The sequence below is a fragment of the Lissotriton vulgaris genome, unplaced genomic scaffold (assembly GCF_964263255.1).
Source record: "Lissotriton vulgaris unplaced genomic scaffold, aLisVul1.2 SCAFFOLD_261, whole genome shotgun sequence".
Lineage (NCBI taxonomy): Eukaryota > Metazoa > Chordata > Amphibia > Caudata > Salamandridae > Lissotriton > Lissotriton vulgaris.
Window position 1 is genome coordinate 714,673 of NW_028252546.1, and position 7,828 is coordinate 722,500.

Consider the following 7,828-nt stretch of genomic DNA (forward strand, 5'->3'; position numbering starts at 1 on the left):
GATTAAAGGAAAAAACATTGGACACCCTTGCACACTTGGTATATTTTTCATTGGTATTTTCGCGGCATAATGTTGCCAATACTGCATGGCTATCCAATTACTCTGCCACGAGAGTTACTTTCCACCACTCTTGGCTTTTCATGAACTTGCCTGTACTTCTAATTTAAACCTTGATAAGAATGGGCCTACATGCCCCAGAATGCTTAGTGCTGCTGATTGAAATACACGGACTAGGACTAGCTCAAAGTAAAACTTGTGACATGGGGCCATAATATATAAAGCTGAGCATTTGCTAACCTGTTACTCCTTGCACCCCTGTGGGGAGGTGGAGGCAGGTGCCGAATAGAAGTTTCATTTCAATGATAAGGGGGCAGGGCGCAGGCAGCATTACAATCCAATTTCAAGCTCTGTCGGGGGCCCAGGGGGAATCCTTTTTAGCGTTACGCCACAGGTGTATGCACTGCCACCAAGGGCTATGCGTCAAAGTCTCTAGTCGGTATGTATGAAAGGCTGTATCTCTTTTATAAACTGTCCCCCCGGACCCAGGAAATGTATTTTTATTGAACCTCCACTGCACAGCAGGCCTTGTATGATTTTAATATATATATCAAAAATGCTGCATGCACAGTCAGTCAGAGTCGGAGTCAGACTCAAGAACTTTTCCAAATTCCCGGGCCGCGCAACCACAGACGCAGCGCAGCTGCTTCCTTCCTTCACCATACACAGTGGCTGAGTCATGGCTCTCTCCCATCGGGACCAGGTGCAGTTGAGGACGAGTGGGGGGCCCGGGCTCTTAAGCTTTTGCTCCTCCTCCTTCCTTCATTTATTACTTTACTCCTCTTGCCGCTCTTTCCTTGATTGGCATCATGGCATCCCTCCCATAAGTGTACACTGTCTCCTCCTCCCCTCTTCTTAGTAACGATTGTCCCTTTTTGTAGGTCCCGCCTCGCTTGCTTCTCCTACAATATAGAATTATTCCCAACATTATTTACAAATGGCCCTGCCTTTCCAAGCACCAGGAGGACATTGTGATTGCTGCACAACAACTTAGTTCAACAGTATTTGCATAGCGCTTTCTTAACGCGGCACTTCTGAGGGTTAACTGGGATATTTTTTAATTTCAATAAGTATTGCTAAGCTTTTGTGTAAAAGCGAAACAAACGGTCAAATAAACTGAACTAGACGGTATTATTACTGAATAAAGATCACAAGGGAAGAGGGGGCATTAAAAAAGGCATTCGAGGCAATAACGCTTATGTAGAAAGTCTATAAACTCCCAGGGTGTATACAAGATGGCATGATGAATGCAATGCATAAGTATTGTGATGAAGTGCTTTCTGTGTGGTTCACATGTAATATTTATATTGCTCTTCATAACCAGAGGGAGGTTGTGAAGTACCTTAATTTGCATCTGGCCCTTGTCACTGACTCATTCAAGTGTATTGCATGATTTTATTCAGTTTATCTGTTTGCACTAGTGTTTTCACAACATTGGGTTTTATTTTGTCACATAACTTAAGCTATGTCAAAGTTGTACCTTTGACATCATAGACTCTGTTAAAAATGGCATGCCCTACCCCCAGTATTGTCCTTTCCCCAAATCAGCACACAGAGCACTGAAATTGTCCATTTCAATGCATTATTGGTTTTAGCTAATTTATTCCAAACTTGTGCTTTAAATGCACATTTGCTTTCATCTTTTTCAAAATGGTTCACGCCACGGGGAACCTCCTATCAAAACCTTACGAAGGCTCCCTTTCTGAAATTCAGATCAGGTATTATATTTGACTTTTAGCAGTGCCACTCGAAGATGTGGGTGGAGCTAATAAAGTGGGTGGAGCCAGTGGTGAGAGTGGGCGTGGTCTGAATACGTGGGCGTGGCCTCCGAAAAATATTTCAGCACCTGCACTTCATATTTTACAAATTAAGCACTGTTTAGTATAGTTTCTGTTTCTTGCTTAAGTTCTCGTTTTGATGGTCAAATGTTACAGGAGCTTAAAACAGAGAGAGATGATAAACATTATTTATTATATATTACAATTGTTCGTTTATACGATTTTTTCCTCCACTCCCTCTGGTGTTTAAGGATGAAACATGTCTTTATATATTTTTACCTGATTGAGTAAAATTTATTGGTTTAATTCCCGCCAGCCGGAACCTTTAAGAAAGGATGTTGTCGTTTATGTAGACTTGATTGATGAAGTCTTCCGATAATAGTTAATCCCTTATTCTGAGGGTCTTGTGTATCAGGATTTCTGTTTTAAAAGAATATATAAGCCAAGGTGTATATGTTTATATTGTTCCTATAATCAATTTAGCCATATAGGATTTTTAGCTGGGGACTCCCCATATCGTGTCTCAAGGGCGAAGAGGCATTTTTTAATACTGAAGACACTAAGACTAACTTCAAACTACTTTTAATACCCCTATTTAAATTTAACATAACTTTGATGTTTTTATTTATTTCAATAACTTGTTCTTACCTAGTAGCCTTATGAAGTGGGGCACAGGGCTTGTGTTTCTCTCAGACTTGATGACTGGAGATGCAAGCGCGGTGTGTTCTCCTCGTGTAGGGATGTAGTTATAAAGTATCTCCTTGTCTGTTGATGGAGGAATAAATGGGATCAGATATCTATATGTGTTTCACTCTTTCAAGGACAGGCAATAACCGCTAACGCTATCCTTACCAAGTTCCTTCGCTGTCTGCGTCCACTGCGCAATATGTTTAACAAGGTTGCGGTCTAGTTGGTGTTGCAGCTTTAAACCACTTCCTGTCTGTTAAAAAATGCGAGGGGTCAGATATATTTGTTTTTTTCTCCCTTCTCTCTCTATATAGAGTTTATTAAGTAAGGGCCAATTAGAGAATGCCAACGTTCTTACCTAGAGCTATGAAGCCTTGCTCCAAAATTATAAACAGTTTTTCAAGGTTCCTGGATTTTCAACACGAAGGAATTATATTAAAAGATCTCCCTGCCTGTGAAACATGAAAAAAATATATATATATCAAGTTGTATTAAGTTATAATCTAACTGCGATCTGTTCAAAGAGAGGAAATTGTTAATTTTCTACTCTTACCCGAAGATAATCGGCAGGGCTCCGTATATCCGGTGGCGAGATGTCAAGGATGGCGGTTCAAGCGCGAATATGTTGATTAACTGTGTGTTTGTGTGGTCGCGTTTATATACCGTTGTCAATAGGTTGAATTGCTCACATCTGTGTTAGTTTCCGTTTCGATACTAATAATAAAGGTAGGACTACCGTTCAGGTGCTAATGATTCGAAGAGGGATTTCAATATGGATCTACACTGAAGCCGTGACTCTCTCATTACGGATGGTTGCAAGAGAGAAAAGACTCTCATTTTGTAGTTTTTTACACGGCTTGTTCCTTATTATGCCTACAAAGGAAGAGGATAGAACGGTATTCTTTCAACGGGTCAAATTGTGAAGTGGCTGACAGACAGTCCTATAAATAAAAGAGATACTTATTTTTTGCAACCAGAATTCATATGGGCTGAATATATACGTCTATGTCTATATTTCTGACTGGAGCTACAACGCAATGAATATCAGGATACAATGTGCGAGGCAGTGCTACACCTGTCGGTTTTTGATAAAATGGTCATATATGCGATATTTAAGTGTTTTATGTGTATATAAATACATGTCAACTACCTTAAGATTTTGTGCATAAAAGTATGTGCGTATACATTCTCAAGCAAGCCATAAAGTTGTATTGAACACATGTAGCTTCCATTGAGGTCCCTAATGTCGAGTATGCTTTCTAACTGTCAGAATTTTCAACATATTGCATGCTCCCATGGAATTTCGTTATTCAAGCCTTGGCGAAAGGTATTGAAAACAAAAATCCAAAATACCTCCCTTTTCTTTCGGATGCGGCCCCGGAACCCTGGAGCCCTGCGGCCCCAGAGCCCTGGAGCCCTGGAGCCCTGGAGCCCTGGAGCCCTGCGGCCCAGGAGCCCTGCAGCCCTGGAGCCCGTGAGCCCTGGAGCCCTGGAGCCCAGGAGCCCTGCAGCCCCGGAGCCCTGCCGCCCGGGAGCCCTGCAGCCCGAGAGCCCTACAGCCCGGGAGCCCTGCAGCCCATCAGCCCTGCAGCCCTGGAGCCCTGGAGCCCTGTAGCCCCGGAGCCCTGCAGCCCCCAGAGCCCTGCAGCCCCCGAGCCCTCGAGTCCTGGAGCCCTGCAGCCCCGGAGCCCTGCAGCCCTGGAGCCCCGGAGCCCCAGAGCACTGCAGCCCCGGAGCCCTTCAGCCCTGCAGCCCTGCAGCCCCGGAGCCCTTCAGCCCTGCAGCCCCGGAGCCCTGCAGTCCCTGAGCCCCGGTGCCCCGGAGCCCTGCAAGGGCAGGTGGGAGCCCTCCCGCGGAGGCTCGGGGCAGGCAGATTGGCGTCATTTCGGTCCCGGTCATCTGGTCGCCCCTCTCGCCTCGGCCCTCTGGTCGCGCCCAATGCTTTCCTATGGGGCGACCAGATGGCCGGGCCTGCCTGGAAGTCCCGATGAGGTACCATTCGCCTCCCGGATCCCAAGCAGGGCTCCAGGAGGTCGGGCATGTTTGCGCCCTGGGTCCCCTCTGTCACCTCGAGTGCACGAATTACAAGAAAGGGGGTAATTTTCCTCCGGATTAGTAGGGGCAAGGGTATGCCCGGACACCCTCCTGGGGCTGGTGGTTCCCTCCCGGGGACCAGATGGGCTGTGTTCCCGGGCAACACCTCCCAGGCGTCCGGGGCTCCCTCCTCCGGCCTTAGCGTGGCAAAGTACCCGGGACGGGCTCCATGGGTCCCGGACCCTGCAACCCTGGAGCCCCACAGCCCCGGGCCCTGCAGCCCCAGAGCCCTGCAGCCCCGGAGCCCTGAGGTCCCCAGAGCCCCGGAGCCCTGCAGCCCTGCAGCCCCGGAGCCCTGCAGCCCTGCAGCCCTGCAGCCCTGTAGCCCCGGAGCCCTGCAGCCCTGCAGCCCCATAGCCCCGGAGCCCCAGAGCCTTGCAGCCCTGGAGCGTGGGCAGGCGGGAGCCCTATTTCGAAGGCCTCAGGATGGGCAGATGGGGAGTCCTTTCGGTCCCGGCCATTTGGTCGCCCCTCTCCCCTCGGCCATCTGGTCGCCAACAATGCTTTCTTATGGGGCGACCAGATGGCCCGGCTTCCCTGGAAGTCCCAATGAGGTGCCATTCGCCTCCCGGATCCCAGCCAGGGCTCCAGGAGGTCGGGCACGTTCACGCCTAGGGTCCCCTGAGCCTCGCGGTGCGCACTTGTTTCCAGAAAGAGGGGTAGCCTTCCTCCGGATTACTAGGGACAAGGTACTCTGGGACCCCTCTCAGCCTAGTGGTCCTCAGCCGGCAGCTGGACAGGCCAGGATGCCGCCCCAGCCCCGGGTCGGTCCCTGGGTCTGCCACATGGCAGGATGCCCTGCATGGGGTCCAGGAGGGCCCGGCCTGGGGTCCCCGTCCCCCCGGCCTGCCGCACTGCCCGGTATGGCGGGGGTTCCATTGTGCCCGGGGAGCCTGGCTGGGTTCAGGAGCTCCGGTTGGGGCTCCTTCCTGGGTCCTGCCGCGTGGCAGGGTGCCCGGGACGTGGTCCGGAGGGCCCGGGGAAGGCTTCCCCAGCGCCTCCGGGCTTGGGGCCCTTGGCCGGGCCCCGGGTCGGGCGCTCCGGCCCTGGGCCCTGTCCCCCGCACTGTACTGCCAAAGGCCCGGGACGGGGTTCCGTTGTGCCCGTGGAGCCTCCCCTTGCTTGGCTGGGTTCAGGAGCTCCGTCAGGGGCCCCGGGGAGGGCGGCCTCCCCATCCCGGGCTCCGTCCTGGGTCCCACCGCGTGGCAGGGTGCCCGTGACGGGGTCCGGAGGGCACGGGGAGGCTTCTCCTGTTCCTCCGAGCCTGGGAACCCCGGCGGGGTCCAGGGGCCCCGCTGGGCCCCGGGTGGGATGCTCCAGCCCAGGGCCCTGTACCCCGCACTGCCAAGGGCCCGGGATGGTGTTCCGTGGTGCCCGGGGAGCCTCCCCGCGCTTGGCTGGGTTCAGGAGCTCCATCTGGGGCCCCTGAGGGCCCCTGGGAGGGTGGCCTCCCCACCGGGGCTCCGTCCTGGGTCCTGCCGGGTGGCAGGGTGCCTGGGACGGGGTCCGGAGGGCCCGGGGTAGGCTTCCCCTGTGCCTCCGGGCCTGGGAACCCCGGCTGGGTCCAGGGTTCCCCGCCGGGCCCCGGGTTGTGTGCTCGGGCCCAGGGCCCTGTCCCCCCAGCCTGCCGCACTGCCAAAGGCCCGGGATGGGGGTTCCGTGGTGCCCGAGGAGCCTCCCCTTGCTCGGCTGGCTTCGGGAGCCCCGTTCGGGGCCCCTGAGGGCCCTGGGGAGTGTGGCCTCCCCACCCGGGGCTCCGTCCTGGGTCCTGCCATTCGGCAGGGTGCCCGGAACGGGGTCCCGAAGGTCCAGACGGCTTCCCTTTCGTGCCCGGCCATCTAGTCGCCCAGATCCCCTCGGCCATCTGGAAGTCCCGATGAGGTGCCATTCGCCTCCCGGATCCCAGTGAGGGCTCCAGGAGGTCGGGTACTTTCGCACCTTGGGTCCCCTGAGCCTCGAGGTGCGCACTTGTTCCCAGAAAGAGGGGTAGCCTTCCTCCGGATTACTAGGGACAAGGTACTCTGGGACCCCTCACGGCCTAGCGGTCCTCAGCCGGCAGCTGGACGGGCCAGGATGCCGCCCCAGCCCCAGGTCCGTACCTGGGCCTGCCGCGTGGCAGGAAGCCCTGGATGGGGTCCGGGAGGGCCCGGGGAGGCGTCCCCTGTGCTTCTGGGCTCCCGGCTGGAGCCAGGGGCCCGGCCGGGCCCCGGGTTGGGTGCATCGGCTCTGGGCACCGTCCCCTGGCATGCCGCTCTGCCAAAGGCCCGGGACGGGGTTTTGTGGTGCCCGGGGAGCCTCCCCTTGCTCGGTTGGGTTCAGGAGCTCCGTCCAGGGCCCCTGAGGGCCCCTGGGAGGGTGGCCTCCCCACCCGGGGCTCCGTCCTGGGTCCTGCCATTCGGCAGGGTGCCCGGAACGGGGTCCGGAAGGTCCAGACGGCTTCCCTTTCGTGCCCGGCCATCTAGTCGCCCAGATCCCCTCGGCCATCTGGAAGTCCCGATGAGGTGCCATTCGCCTCCCGGATCCCAGTGAGGGCTCCAGGAGGTCGGGTACTTTCGCACCTTGGGTCCCCTGAGCCTCGAGGTGCGCACTTGTTCCCAGAAAGAGGGGTAGCCTTCCTCCGGATTACTAGGGACAAGGTACTCTGGGACCCCTCACGGCCTAGCGGTCCTCAGCCGGCAGCTGGACGGGCCAGGATGCCGCCCCAGCCCCAGGTCCGTACCTGGGCCTGCCGCGTGGCAGGAAGCCCTGGATGGGGTCCGGGAGGGCCCGGGGAGGCGTCCCCTGTGCTTCTGGGCTCCCGGCTGGAGCCAGGGGCCCGGCCGGGCCCCGGGTTGGGTGCATCGGCTCTGGGCACCGTCCCCTGCCATGCCGCTCTGCCAAAGGCCCGGGACGGGGTTTTGTGGTGCCCGGGGAGCCTCCCCTTGCTCGGTTGGGTTCAGGAGCTCCGTCCAGGGCCCCTGAGGGCCCCGGGGAGGGTGGCCTCCCCACCCGGGGCTCCGTCCTGGGTCCTGTCATGTGGCAGGGTGCCTCGGACGGGGTCTGGAGGGCCCGGGGGTAGGCTTCCCCTGCGCCTCCGGGCCTGGGAGCCCCGGCTGGGTCCAGGGGTCCCCTCCGGGCCCCTGGTCGGGTGCTCGGGCCCAGGGCGATGCGCACTTGTTCCCAGAAAGAGGGGTAGCCTCCCTCCGGATTACTAGGGACAAGGTACTCTGGGA